At 31.2% G+C, this 13955-nt stretch overlaps 2 pseudogenes; both read right to left on the reverse strand.

Annotated features, from left to right (window-relative positions):
* Positions 1–2096: 2096 nt before the first annotated feature.
* Positions 2097–2986, reverse strand: LOC114746364 (syntaxin-related protein KNOLLE-like; annotated as a pseudogene).
* Positions 2987–4099: 1113 nt separating this feature from the next.
* On the reverse strand, positions 4100–13840 carry LOC114746372 (protein DETOXIFICATION 29-like; annotated as a pseudogene).
* Positions 13841–13955: the final 115 nt, after the last annotated feature.

Consider the following 13955-nt stretch of genomic DNA (forward strand, 5'->3'; position numbering starts at 1 on the left):
TTACTCTGTATATAAAATTTGTAAAGCACCGTTACTTTTTTATATGTAAAATAAATTTATCATGTTCTTCTCATCAATAAAAATTCGTAATGAAAGCTTTTTCTAAGAGTTAGTTGATTAATTTAAGTAGATTAAAAAAATTAGTTAAGTTAATTATAAATAATAAATAAATATTGTCTTTCCTTAAATATCCTTGTTAACTACGTGTATTTGCTAGAATATCATTTGATAAAACATGAATATGTATAACTACTACAAAAATTATTATGAAAATAAATAAATAAATATGAAAAATAAAATAAACTAAAATATTATATTTAGAAATAAATTAAATATTAAACTAATTCTTATTTTAGCTAGCAAAAAAAATTCTTATTTTAAGTATAGTTAATACTACTCCATCCCTAATTATAAAAACATTTTGGTCAAATTGTGTTTTTTAAGAAAACATTTAAAATTAGTTAAAAATAATTAATATGTAATAAATATATTGTTTCCAAATATACCCCTGATAAATGTAAGAGAGTAATAATAAGATAAATAGAAATAGAATGTATGGAGAGAGAATGCAATATATGAAATTTATTAGGGATAAAATAAGTAACAATGCATTAAATGTTCAGATAAATTCAAAAAAAAATCTTATAAAAAGAGACAAATCTATTAAAAAAATATCTTATAATGAAAAATGGAGGGAGTAATAATCAAACCAGATATTCAGTTGATGCGGATCACCGTCCCGCAAGTCATGCGACAAGACTACATTAATTCTCTCTTCAACATTATTTGTGGTCGTTGAGACGTCTAGTTCAACGACCCTGCCTAGTACTCCAATTAACTACACGGGCTTAACTATATAGCACGGCTCCTCTAATTTTTTTTTTTTTTTAAGCATTAGAGTACTCCAAAGGTTTTCACTGCTCAGCATGTTCTATTGGATACGGATAGAAGAATAACCTAATTGGTATTCTTAAAAGAAATTAAAAAAAATCAGAACTAAGCCGAGATGATAATTTATCATTTTGACTTCTTCCACCAAAGATTTTATAATTTCCGAAGTAATTGAAGTTATATATATTTTTCTAGTATTAGTACTCTAATTAACTACAAGTACTTAATCATACTCCGATCCTTAATATAAGACTAATTTAACTAATTTGATTAAATTAAGAAAGTTAAATAAATTAGTTAATTATAAGAAATGTGACACATTTTTCCTAAAACACCATAATCATCGTTCTTACTACCCTCTCTTCATTTTCTACTTGATTATGGTTGAGGGAGTATCCATAGGGGTGATTTAGAGAGAATTGATAAATATGAGAAATGGGTCTTATATTTAGGACCAAAACTAACTTAACAATTGGGTCATATATTAAGGACCATAGGAGTATTTATTATAAATAACTTATTTAAATATTTTTTTAATCTACTTAAATTAGTTAAGCAGCTCTTTTCTTTTAAAATATTGATTTCTATAATTTAATAAAAACCTAAATCATTTTATTTTTTGAGGGATTAAAATATATGGTTTAAAACTTAAGAAACTAAAACCAAAGTTCATATAAATTTGAAGAATCAAAGATGATATTAATTTGTTTTTTTTTTTTGCTAGACATAAGCATCTTTCTGTTGAAGTCAATTTTATTTGAGGTAGCAAATGTTGTTTTATTTTTTTATTTTTTTGGTTGCTCAGAGTATCCTTCCACTCGAATGGTAAGTAACTAATCTCTCGGAATACTGTCAAATAGTAGAAATCCCTCCTAATAGTATTTTTTTCATACGCACCACCTAAGAATCACGGTAGCACATGTTGTTTTATTTACTTGTGGTCCCATCTTGTTATTTTATCTAGGAAAAATACAATTTTTGGTCTCTCAAATTTAGATCCATTTAGGTTTTGGTCCCTGAAATTTAAGCCCTGAGGTATTGGTCTCTGGAATTTACTCCGTTACAAAACATTAGTTCCGAAGAGTCATGTGTTATTACAGTTTGCTGAGATGGTACAAACAGTGTTAGGTATGATGATTTGGCTTCTGACTTGACAACATAAGTTGATTGAGTGGCATGGGAGCTGGACATCTTATGTGAAAAATTTAAAACAAAAAAAAGGAAAGAAGGCGCCTGTCGTCCATCTGGTATTTCTTCGCAGTCTGCAAATTTTTGTTCCCATCCTTGACATAGTGAGAAGCATGAAGCACATGGTGCTCAATGTCGTCCATCTTCTCGCCCTGAGCTTCAACCATCACCGCCATGTCCAGAAATACCTGGTGCAGCTCCAGTAGACTCTTCTTGATCTCTTTAGCAGCTTCGTGCTTGTCCCGTATCTCCGCCACTGTCTCTAGAACTTTCCCTCTCCTGTGCTCTTGAATAGCTTTGCTTAGGAGCTCTTCTTCCCCACTGGATATGATCTTCTCAATTATTTCTTCATCTGGGTGTTCCCCTCTTACAGTAAAATAGTGTCTTCCCACCGTCTCTTTGTATTCAATCATCATCATCTGCCTCAGCTCCTGAAACTCCATCATTAGATCCTTCAGTTTCTTGCGAAGGCCGTTGGGGACTGAAACTCTGGTTTTGTAAATGGCAGGCGTGCCGTCTTTAAGGCCAGAGAGTCTCCTATTGGCAGCATTAGCTCGGTCCATTTCTTCCAATTGAGACCAGCTTGTTCTGGCCTTCTTAAGCACAGAGACGATATCAGCATTGATTCTGATCCTTAAGGATTTTAGAGCCTCAGGCTTGTGCAAGGATTTACTTTCTTCGTTTGCTTGCTGAAGTTTGCCCAGAATGTCACGGAGATTCACCATCTTCATTTTCACCTTCTCGGCCTCTTCCAGGAAGAGACCCATGTCGGTATCCAAGTGATTTGTTGAGGAGCTAAGTTCTACGCCGAACGGAGGAAACCAGCTTCCAGATCCACTTTGTCTTTCATTGCGGCTTTCTTTAGATCCATATAGCTCATTAAGGATTTGGTCATGAGGTTGTTCATTTTTGCTATCGGTGTTGTTAAGTTCCTGTAGACCGATGAAAAAAGCCAAGTTCTACGCCGGACGGAGGAAGACCAACTTCTAGATCCACTTCTTTCTTCTTCTTGTTTTTTTTTTTTTTCCATGTCAAATATCCAATTTCTATGCCACTTAATCAGCTCATGTTGCCAAGTCAAAAGCCAGTTCATCATAGTTGACACTGTTTACACCACCTCAACAAACTATAATGGTACATGATTCTCAAGGATTAACGTTTTGTAACAAAGTAAATTCCAGGGACCAACCAGGGACCAATACCTCTGGTCTTAAATTTTAGAGACCAAAACCTAAATAGATCTAAATTTGAGGAACTAAAAATTATATTTTCTCTTTTATTTACTTGTGCAGTTGTGTTTCTATCCTAAAATATGCCCATTTCTTTGCACTTTTCTTGGACCAAAGCATAAAAAAGCATCTGATGACCTCTTCAGGCACATTCCTTTTTGGTAACTTAGGCCCAATTTCATTTTTGAGTTTGGGGCAGCGAATTTCTCATTTTACTTCTTTCTATCCATACTGAAATTTCTTCTAGAAATTAGTCTGGGACACTTTATAAGGATTTTATTAGCTTCTTTACTTTATGAAATAATTTACCTAAAAGTTTTGGGCCAAACGAGAAGCTCTAACCACTTTTTTTTTTAAAAAAATTTTCTCGGAAATATATTGTTAATGATCAGAAATTAGTTTTAAGATTATTTATAACTCTTTCTAGAAAATAAAATCCTTCATAAAATTTATAATTCCCAAATTAATGCTCTCTATGATTTTTCCTTAATTTTTTTTGGGTCTTTAGACAATTTTAGTAATTTTTTTCTTGATTTCCTTAAAATCTGAGGCATTTTAGATTTTTCTTGAATTTTCTTAATTTTTCAATATTCTTTTATACTTATAGTTTTAACTCGATATTTAGTATTCCTCTTATCCTTATTGAATTGTATTGAATTGAATTGTATTATTATTATATATATATAATTTTCTTCCTAAATTAAGAGATGCAATGTAATATCCAATTTTTTTCCATTTCATCTGAGTGCATACGCGATGACATGCATATATCATATTCTACAATAAGCTAGTGAGACGAATTATGAACCCATTTTCTTTGAAATTGATGAGAGAAAAATTTTCCTTTAAGATGCTGGGAATCCAATAATTACTAGAGGATCCTGATTCCTGAGTATTCTCGTCCTCCAAATGAAAGCAATTAATTTTTTTTCCCAAAAAAAGAAAATCTGCACAAAGCAGGAATTTTCTGCGCCTTCAAGTTTCACCTGCTTTTGAATCAGTGTGCCCACCCCACTTCTTTATCCTATCTTCTGCAAGTGACGCCTGCAGTTCCATCCACAAAAATATACATAGTCAATAGTTTTCATCAGTTTATGTGGAGGGTAATGTAATGATACGAGTTTTCTATCAGTTTTCCCTTTTAGAGTGTCACACACACATATGCCACAAAAGCATTATTACAGTTGCTGTAATTTGAATCGAATATCATGCACTACACTAATTATATTTCTCCGCGTTGAGTTATTTCTTGATAAGAGATCGTAACACATACGCCCATAAGGGAAGGTACGTACGTACCTCTTTGTTCCAGTTGGTTTTATAAACCATTATGCATAGAACTATTGTCTGTAAAATGGTCCCTGACAACATTCCCGACCAGATCCCCTGAAAACCAAAAAGGAAAAAAGGAGATATGAACGATTTAACGGAGAACATATCAGGCAAAAATTCAACCTACAAATTACACACACTTAATATATATATATATATATATATATATATATAAGAAAAACAAGTAGGATTAGACGTACCAGGACTCCAAGATTGAGAATGTAACCCAAAACAAGACCGAGAGGAACACCAAAAAGGTAATAACAAGCGATGTTAACGTAAGCAACAGCAGTTTGCCATCCTGCCCCAATGGCGACTCCGGAAAGAACAGGCTGAATGTTGTTGATGATGATGCAGAAAGCCAACATGGGTGTGAGCTTCACCACCAGATCTTGCACTTGCGTGTCGCTCGAGAACAATGCTGGGTACTGTTTCCGGAAGACGATGAGGACAAGAGACATCACAAGTCCCAGCAGAAAGGAGGTTATTATGGCCACAACCAGCGAAAACTTGGCTGTTCTTGGGTGCGCTGCTCCCAGTTCATTGGACACTCTCACACTGCACGTACATGCACATGCATACAGCTTTTATATTATATATATATAGAGAGAGAGAGAGAGAGAGAGTCGATAGACACGTAGGACTCGATCGAGGTTCAGTAATAATGTTCTACGTGGTGATCGGACACTGCATGGGCCTGTTTAAAAGTAACCTATTGAGTCAAAACACGCAGTGGAGCAGATTGAATGAAGCTGCGAGTGTTTGCAATGGCTTTAAAACAATTTAACTTTTGGATGAAAAGCCACCATAAGTTATAAGCAAAAATTTAAAGCTTAATATTTTTGAAAAGTGGAGAGAGAAGATGAAAAAAAGTTGGATTCCACTTCTTTCAATGTTTTAAAAGCCGGACCACACATTAAATAGAAAAAATCAGCGGGTCATTATTCAAACGGTTAGATCGGTCAAACAGTTCAGTTAGACCGGTAATATAATAATTAAATTAAAAATAATACTATATATAAATGATATAAATACAATAAATACATGAATAATAATTAGAAAGAAGAATTAAAAGAATTTAATACATTCATCATAGAAATTATACATATACATTTTGATGACTTAAAAATATTTTTTAAAAATAAAAATAATATAATAAAATATATAACTTGAATCAGGATAACTAGATCAGAATTACCCGAATCTCCAACTAATGTCCATGATTCCATGGGTCAAAACTACCCCTGATATCCATTGGATTTTAATGGTACTCTCATCGGAAGTAGGATAAAAGTCAAATCTATGAGGAAAAGTGAAACGGGTATGCGTAGGGCATGACTCATGAGGAAAGAGTGAAACAAAAGGCAATATGAACCGTTGATATTTGAATATGAATAATTTTGACCATTGATTTCATGTTACTTTTTCTATGTTTTATTGTTTTTTAATCATGATGTTTCATCATCTGCTTTTTGCACGTCTCCTCCTACGTTTCTTCTCTACTCGGGGTTTTAAACATGAAAATAACATGGTTAATAAAAAATGTTTTTTGAGCCGTTCAGTTCTCATAAACCGGTCCTGGGTTCCGGCTTAACTACCAGTTATGAGTGGCTCAATCCGGATCAAACCTTTAAACAGTCCAAATGCACAAACCAAACTACTATGTAGGACAGCTGACGGCTGAACCGATCCGACCATCCAATCCAGTCCAGTCCGGCTTTCAAAACCTTGACCCCTTTAAAAGAATTTATTTTAAATCACATTATAGTATCTTATTTATATTTAAATTTAGACTTATATTCTTCCTAGTACAAAATATAACTAATTTGTAAATATTAAAAAATTAATTAAATTAATTATATATAATAGATGGATGTTATTTTTCATAAAATACTCCCATAAATCATGTGTATTGAAAGCTACCTTTTAATGAAAATTCATTAACATGTGTCATCACTGTAGCATAAGGATTACTTAGGAACAAAATGGATAAATATTGAAGACAAAATAGAATAAAATATTATATTTATTACCAAATTGAATTTATAACTAGTTCTTATATTAAAAACTAGAGATAATATTATCTAATAAAATTCATTTTACTACTTTATTTTTTTTATTTTATATTTACATAAATCATGCATAGTATATTATCCAATTAATGATAGAATATTATTTGGTTTAAAAAATTTTACATTATTATGATTTCTAATTTAAATATATTTTATTCATTAAATATAATTTCTTCTTATTATAATAATTTAAAATTATTATATTTTGTAAATTCATATTTTTAATCATTTTTATTATTTAATAAAAATCATATTCATTTTAGTTATTTTACAAACTAAACTTACCTATTCAATCATAATCTAAATAATTTTTTTACTTTACAAACTAATTTTTATAAAAGTTAATCTAAATATAAATCACATTATCTAATCTAATTTTTTAAAAATTAAATTGAAAATAAATTATTTTTTCTACTAAGCAGATCCCATATCTACGGATGCATTATTTTCAACTAAGTTGGAGTTTATATTTACTATCGAGTTCTGAAATTAATCCACACACACATATATGCTCCTCCGGTTCTAAATATAAAACTCCTTTTGTAGTGTAAATTATATTACAAAAAGGATATTCTTATATTTAAGAACGGAGGAATATATAAAAATATTTTATTCATATATATTTGTATAGGTGAATTGAATATCTAACCTTACGGCTGCGTTCATTCCGAAGCTGACCATCACAGTCCAACCCAATGTTCATGCTGCAGAAATTGAATCCAATATTAATGACAGAAAAGTGACGCCCATGCTGATGTGTGGTCGAAGAAATTAAAGTGAACAAGTTTAGCATTTATGATAATTAAATTCAGCGGATCTCCACCGAATCAACAGATAGACGTGTACATAGAATTGATTAATTAAATATTTTGGAAAAATGGTTAAAAAAACACCACTAAAATAAAAAAAAATATAAATTAGGACCCATAACAATATTAGTATGGGTTTTGATAACGATAGTATAGGTTTTGACAATAATTTTTACAAACTGGTCTTTGTGTGCAATTTTTTTATTTTGGTGGTCTTTTTTGTTATATTTCCTAAATATTTTCTCCTCTAATACGTGAAAGTCCATGATAGTAATTTCAGAAAACATAAAAATAATAAAGGGTAGCTAGGGGTTCAATTATAGACGGCTAGCTGGTTAACAAGATTTTAATCATGACCCGTTTGCAAGTGATTATGTGAGGCATTGACATAAGGCAAAGGTGAGGATTTTTGTTTGGTACTGAAAGAAAAGTCATATATTTTGATTTTTTTTCCTATGTGAAAGGCACATTTTCGCCATATTCCAAATGGGACAAAACAAAAGGGGAAAACTCCAAACAAATGATAGAGAAGCTGTGTGGCCGTTCCATATACCAATATCAGACATCTCACATCGCCCCGGTGTTGACACACAGATATATCTAATTTATTCCCTTCTCCTCGTGAAAGTTAATCAAATAACTATAGAATATTTAATTTTTGATGATCATGTGTTTTATATTTTTTTTATGTGAGTTTATAATCAAATAATACTAAATGTCAATATTTTGAAAAAATATATATAACTATGTGTGGTTGGAAAACTTAATATAATAAATGTAAAAAGCTTGACTAAGTATTCTCCTATTAAAAATTACTACTTAAATTTCATGATAAATTTATTTTTTTGGACTAATGAGAGTACACCAAGAGATAAGAGATTAATTTGAAAACGGTCCCTCCTATCGTGGGGTGAGCACTGAGCAATGAGGAATTGCCTTTTATTTTTATTTTTATTTTGTATGATCACAAAAAGCAAACGAAGGGGATGCAACAACCAGATCAGACAAGAACCAATTGTATATCCCCGGCTCTGATCTCGCAGGTGAGATCAATTAGCAATGCATATCCTACTTTAATTTCTTTTATTTTAAATGCATGACTCTTTTAATTAATTTCTCAAAATCAATAAAATTGCTTAGAGCAATTATTTGTGATTAATAACTACTCTTCCTTCCATAAAGGAACAAAATAAAGTGCTCATAAAGATAATATACTTATACTTCTAGTTAAATAACTAATTTATAAATATTTTAAAAAAAATTAGTTAACATAGTTATTTGTAATAAACTTATATTGTTTTTTCTAAAGTATTCATACCAATCATGTGTATTAAAACTATATAACTCCTCAACACGTATAACCATTATAGGAATATCTTGAAGAATAAATAAATAAATATTAGAAACAAAATAGATTCAAGACTTATATTTAGAATTAAATTAAATATCTAACTAGCTTTTATATTAAGGATCGAAAGTAGTATTTAGGATTAGAAGAAGTATTTTTTACAAAAAATATTATATTAATGCATGCTAATATTAATGTATATATTGCGAATTAATTGTTCACCATTTTATTTTTCTCCTTCCGTCCTTTTCGCTTTCTTTCCTGGCCTTCAATTTTTTTTCCCCCTCTTATGTCATTTTGAAGAGAGAAGTTTGCTTCTTTTTTTTTTTTTGGACCGGCGAGAAGTTTGCTAACCTCCGTGTCCCACGGGGTTTCGCTATCAAACAAAATAGTACTAATAATAAGAAGAAGAAGAAGGTTCAGATCAGTCAGAAACAAGAGTACTTACCAAATAGATAAGGCGTCCACGGAGACTTCAGCGTTCTTGAGATATCCAGCAAACAAGATCAGAGCCATAAAATACCACACCTCCAAGCTTTACCAGCAATTTGAGGGGGGAAAAAAATGTAAGAATCTTAACTAATCGACCTTAATAATAATACTACATCCAATCCTTAATATTACCTCTCATTCTAAATACTACCTCCAGTCCTAATTATAAGACCTAATTGATTTATTTGAGGAGATTAAGAAAGTAAATTAAGTTAGTTATTTGTAATAAATAAGTGTTGTCATTCCTAAAATATACTTGCTAATTAAGTGTATTGGCTAGAACTATCATTATTAAAAGGATATCTTGGAAAAAAATGCATAATATAAGAGAAAAAAGGATTGGGGTCTTATAATTAGGACCAAATAAAAAGTCAAACGGGGTTTTATATTTAGGACCGGAGGTAGTATAAGATTTAGTTGACTTATTTGAATAGATTAAAAAAATAAATTAAATTAGTTATTTGTAATAAATATGTGTTGTCTTTCTTAAAATATTCTTGTTAATCAATTTATTAGTTAGAACTATTATTATTAGAAGGATTATCTTGAAAAATATGAGAAACAAAATAGATTGAGATCTTATATTTAAGACCAAAATAAAATTTAAACGAAATCATATATTAAATACCGGAGGTAGTATAAGAGCTTGTTTGATTTTTATTTTGATCCTAAATATAAAACTTAAATCCACTTGATCTCTCATATTTATCCATATTTTTCCAAGACAGTCATTGTAATAATGATAGTTCTAACTAATACACTTGATTAATAAGGATATTTTAGAAAAGATAACATATATTTATTACAAATAACTAACTTAACTAATTCTTATATTAAAAACTGGAGGTAGTATTAATTAGATCTTACTACATCCACTCCTTAATACAAGAGCCAGTTGACTAATTTGAGTAGATTAAAAAATTTTGTTAAATCAGTTATTTGTAATAATTATGTGTTGTCTTTCCTAAAATATTATTGTTAATCATGTATATTGTATTAGTTAAAACTATTATTTGATTGAATATTTAACATATGCAACTACTACAAAGACTATTTTAAAAATAAATAAATATGAAAAAATAAAGTAAATTTGGTTCCTATATTTAAGAACAAATTAAAAGTTAAACTAACTCGTGTATTAAATACAGGAAGTAATATTGGCTATTAATCAACACAATGAAACCTCCTAAAAAATGCTAGCTAGATCGATCTTTGATCTACTACTTTCACCCACATCAAATTAAATTCATTCTGTTCATCGAGATGCAATTCACATGATGCAGCGCCTGTTGGTGCACTCGGGGGATCTTAATTATTTGCTCTGTATGTCTCTTTTAAAAAATCGTAATGTCTTCTTTAAATTTAATACTGACCCTCCTGATGATTAATTATTTAATTACATCGCTTGTGTGAATTTTGTTATTTTAGGTGATGTTTTAAGTATCTTAATTGTTTGAAAATTTGGAAAATTATCCGACACCCAACATTACAGAGGAATAAAAAAAATTAAAGATAATATATACTATCACTGTCAATACTGTGAGACTGAGTGGGATAATATTTGACATTGTTGTTGTATATTTTATGCATGAATATTTTAACCATTAAATTGAAATAAAACAAAATAAAAATAGGAAATAAAAAAACTGTGTCAAAGTCGAGGAAAAGGGCTGGCCTTATGGACAAGTAATCATGAAATGTCCTTTATTATAAGTGAAAAGCCGTGCACTCAATTTCACTTTTTTTTTTAAAGTAGCCACTCAATTTCACTTATAATTTTAATTTTAAGTTGTCAGTACTTACTCTTTTAATTTTTTTCCCTTTTTCTTTTCCTATTTACTTATTCCTTTTAGTTCAAAATATAAAATAAATTTTATTTATTTATATTTATAAAAAAATTAGTTAAAATTAGTTTAAAATAATAAATATGTAAGACATATATTTTTTTTAAATATACTCTTATTAATAAAAAGAACAAGTAAAAGATATAATAAATAAATTAAAAAAATAAAGAAAATAAATGTGGGGTAAAATTAAAAAAAAACTCATAAAATGATTAGATAAAAGAGAATACTATCTTATAAAAAAAAAACAAGCCATTCCAATAAAGTTTATTTTATATCTTGAAGGAGGGAGGACCTTTTCAATTGGAGAAAAACGAAAAGAGGATTTTCTCCAGTTCTCTTGTTTTCTAATACTAATATGAAAACCTTATATTTCCTCTTAGAAAACCCTACCATCAATTAATTTTTTTAATGTTTGCTGAGATCATGTTTTTCATTGTTATGAATCATTCGTCTCGTTTAAATTTCAATTGAAGACATATTTTTGGGGAAGCATTTATCAATACTCATTACAGTGATAAGTATTATGATACTCATCAAATATCAACTATTCAAATTTAATATTAATGATCAGATTTAATATTTAATATTTTTTATAAAATATTTTTTAATAGGTACATAATTCAAAATGAATGTAATCTCTTGATTGTAAATTTTTTAAAAATTAAAACTTTTATTCATAAGGTATTAGTTAAAATTTTAAATAGTTTAAGTTATGAATATGATGCTACTCATTTTTGCAACTTCAGAGATGGACAAAATTGCTTTCAGTTACGTACATTGGTCATTGGCCCAAAAAAAAAAAAAGTTGCGTACATTGGTCAAAACATGCGTTTTCTACCAAAGCCAATGAGTTCGCAATTATACCGCTTTTTTACTTTTCTTCCATCGACTTTGAAGAAGAAATTACTTTATTTATTTTTTTTAAAGTTCAAAATAACATTAATGGTCATTTTTTGATATATATACTACCTACAGTCTTAATTATAAGAGCTAATTAACTAATGTAAGAAAATTAAAAAAAAAAAGTTAGTTATTTGCTATAAATATGTATTGTTTTTTTCTAAAATATCTTTACTAATCAAGTGTATTAACTAGAACTATCATTGTTAAAAAGATTATCTTGAAAAAATGTATAAATATTACATACAAATGGATTAGAATCTTATATTTTAGACTAAAATAAAACCAAATAAGGTCTTAATAGAATAGAAGTAGGGTGTGTGTATATAATATTGCTACATTTTTTTAGCACGTGCAGTTACTGTCATTGGTTGCCTCAGCGTCAGTTATTACTAGTCACGCTTCCCAATAATGAATCATTTAATTTTCTTGACAATTTTAAAGAAATTTAAATTTTAATTAATTAATTACTTTCCCAATTTACACTATGACAAAATGGACAGAGAGTAATTAAAAATAGGAGAATCGTAACTAAATTCTTTATTTTTAATTTTATCCGCAAATTTGTGTTATTTAATTGTCAAATTTGGTTTGAGTTATATGAATTTGTGTCTTCCTAATTATAATTCTTTCTTTAAAAAAGCATTCCCTGCGCTGAAAACGGGGTCTTGTCGGAACTTAATGCCAGACTAGCCTGAAAGGAAGCAAGGAAACGTGCGAAGAAGATGATGATACGTACCAGAGCATGACAGCGGAGGCCAGAGAAAGCCGAACGAAACCCCACAGATTCTGAAAGGCTTTGATGGAAAAGCCACTCCAAGCTCTCCCACACGTTCCGCTAAAAATATACGCCAGTTGACCCAGCACGATGAACCACCACGACGCGTTCAGGACGATCGCTGCTCCGACGAGTCCCCATTTCACCTTCAGCATCAGCGCCCAGCTCATCACCGTGTGAACCACCAGCGCCGCCGCCGATATCCACGCCATCACCATGATCCTGCTCTGCGCCTGCAAGAACTTCTGGATTGGAAAGTTCATCGCGTAAGCGAACAGCTGCGGGATCATCCACACCGCGAACACGCCCCCGCCTCCGATATCGCCGCCTTCTGCCCTATCGCTCTCAGGATTTGCCTCGCGAAGATGTACAATAGACACAGAAACAGAGCCGTCGTGTTCAGAATCACCCATGACCTCTGCATGTAAATCCCTAACATATCAAGCTGACCCGCCCCGAAAGCTTGCCCGCACAGCGTCTCCAGCGCGCTCCCCATCCCGAGCTGTTTGGTATTCAAATCCAAAATCAGAATCAGTTGATTCTCTGATCACCTTAAAGTTAAACACAGCAGTTTCTAGATTTTACCATGACGCCGAAGCAGAAGCCGGCGATGACGGAGTTTTCGACGGAGACGGCGGCGAGTTGGAGGGTGCCGACATGACCGGCGAGGAGCTGAGTGATGGCACCGAGGGAGTATTGAGAAATGGAGGTGAAAATGGCAGGACCGGCGAGGTACCAGAGCTTCTTGGACTCGATGAAGAATTGAGTAAAGAAATCTTTGGGAGTGGTGATGAGAGGGATGTCAGACGATTCGGCGTTGAAAATTGCAGCGGCGGCGGAGATTTGATGATGAGGTCCCTCCGGTGAGGGTGTGGCGGCGAGGAGAGGCTGACTGTTAGTTTCACGATCCTCCATCACTCTCTTGAGAGATATATTTATTAAAAAAAAATCACAATTCTATTCCGTGGCCAGTGTTATCGTGTCCCTATTTATAAACGTTGTTGCTCATGATACTACCATTCAAACTTATGCAAGATCTTTTTTTTTTTTTGACCAAAACTTATTCAAG

Source organism: Neltuma alba, unplaced genomic scaffold (genome assembly GCF_004799145.2).
Source record: "Neltuma alba isolate B1F8T4 unplaced genomic scaffold, ASM479914v2 tig00004952_pilon, whole genome shotgun sequence".
NCBI classification, from domain to species: domain Eukaryota; kingdom Viridiplantae; phylum Streptophyta; class Magnoliopsida; order Fabales; family Fabaceae; genus Neltuma; species Neltuma alba.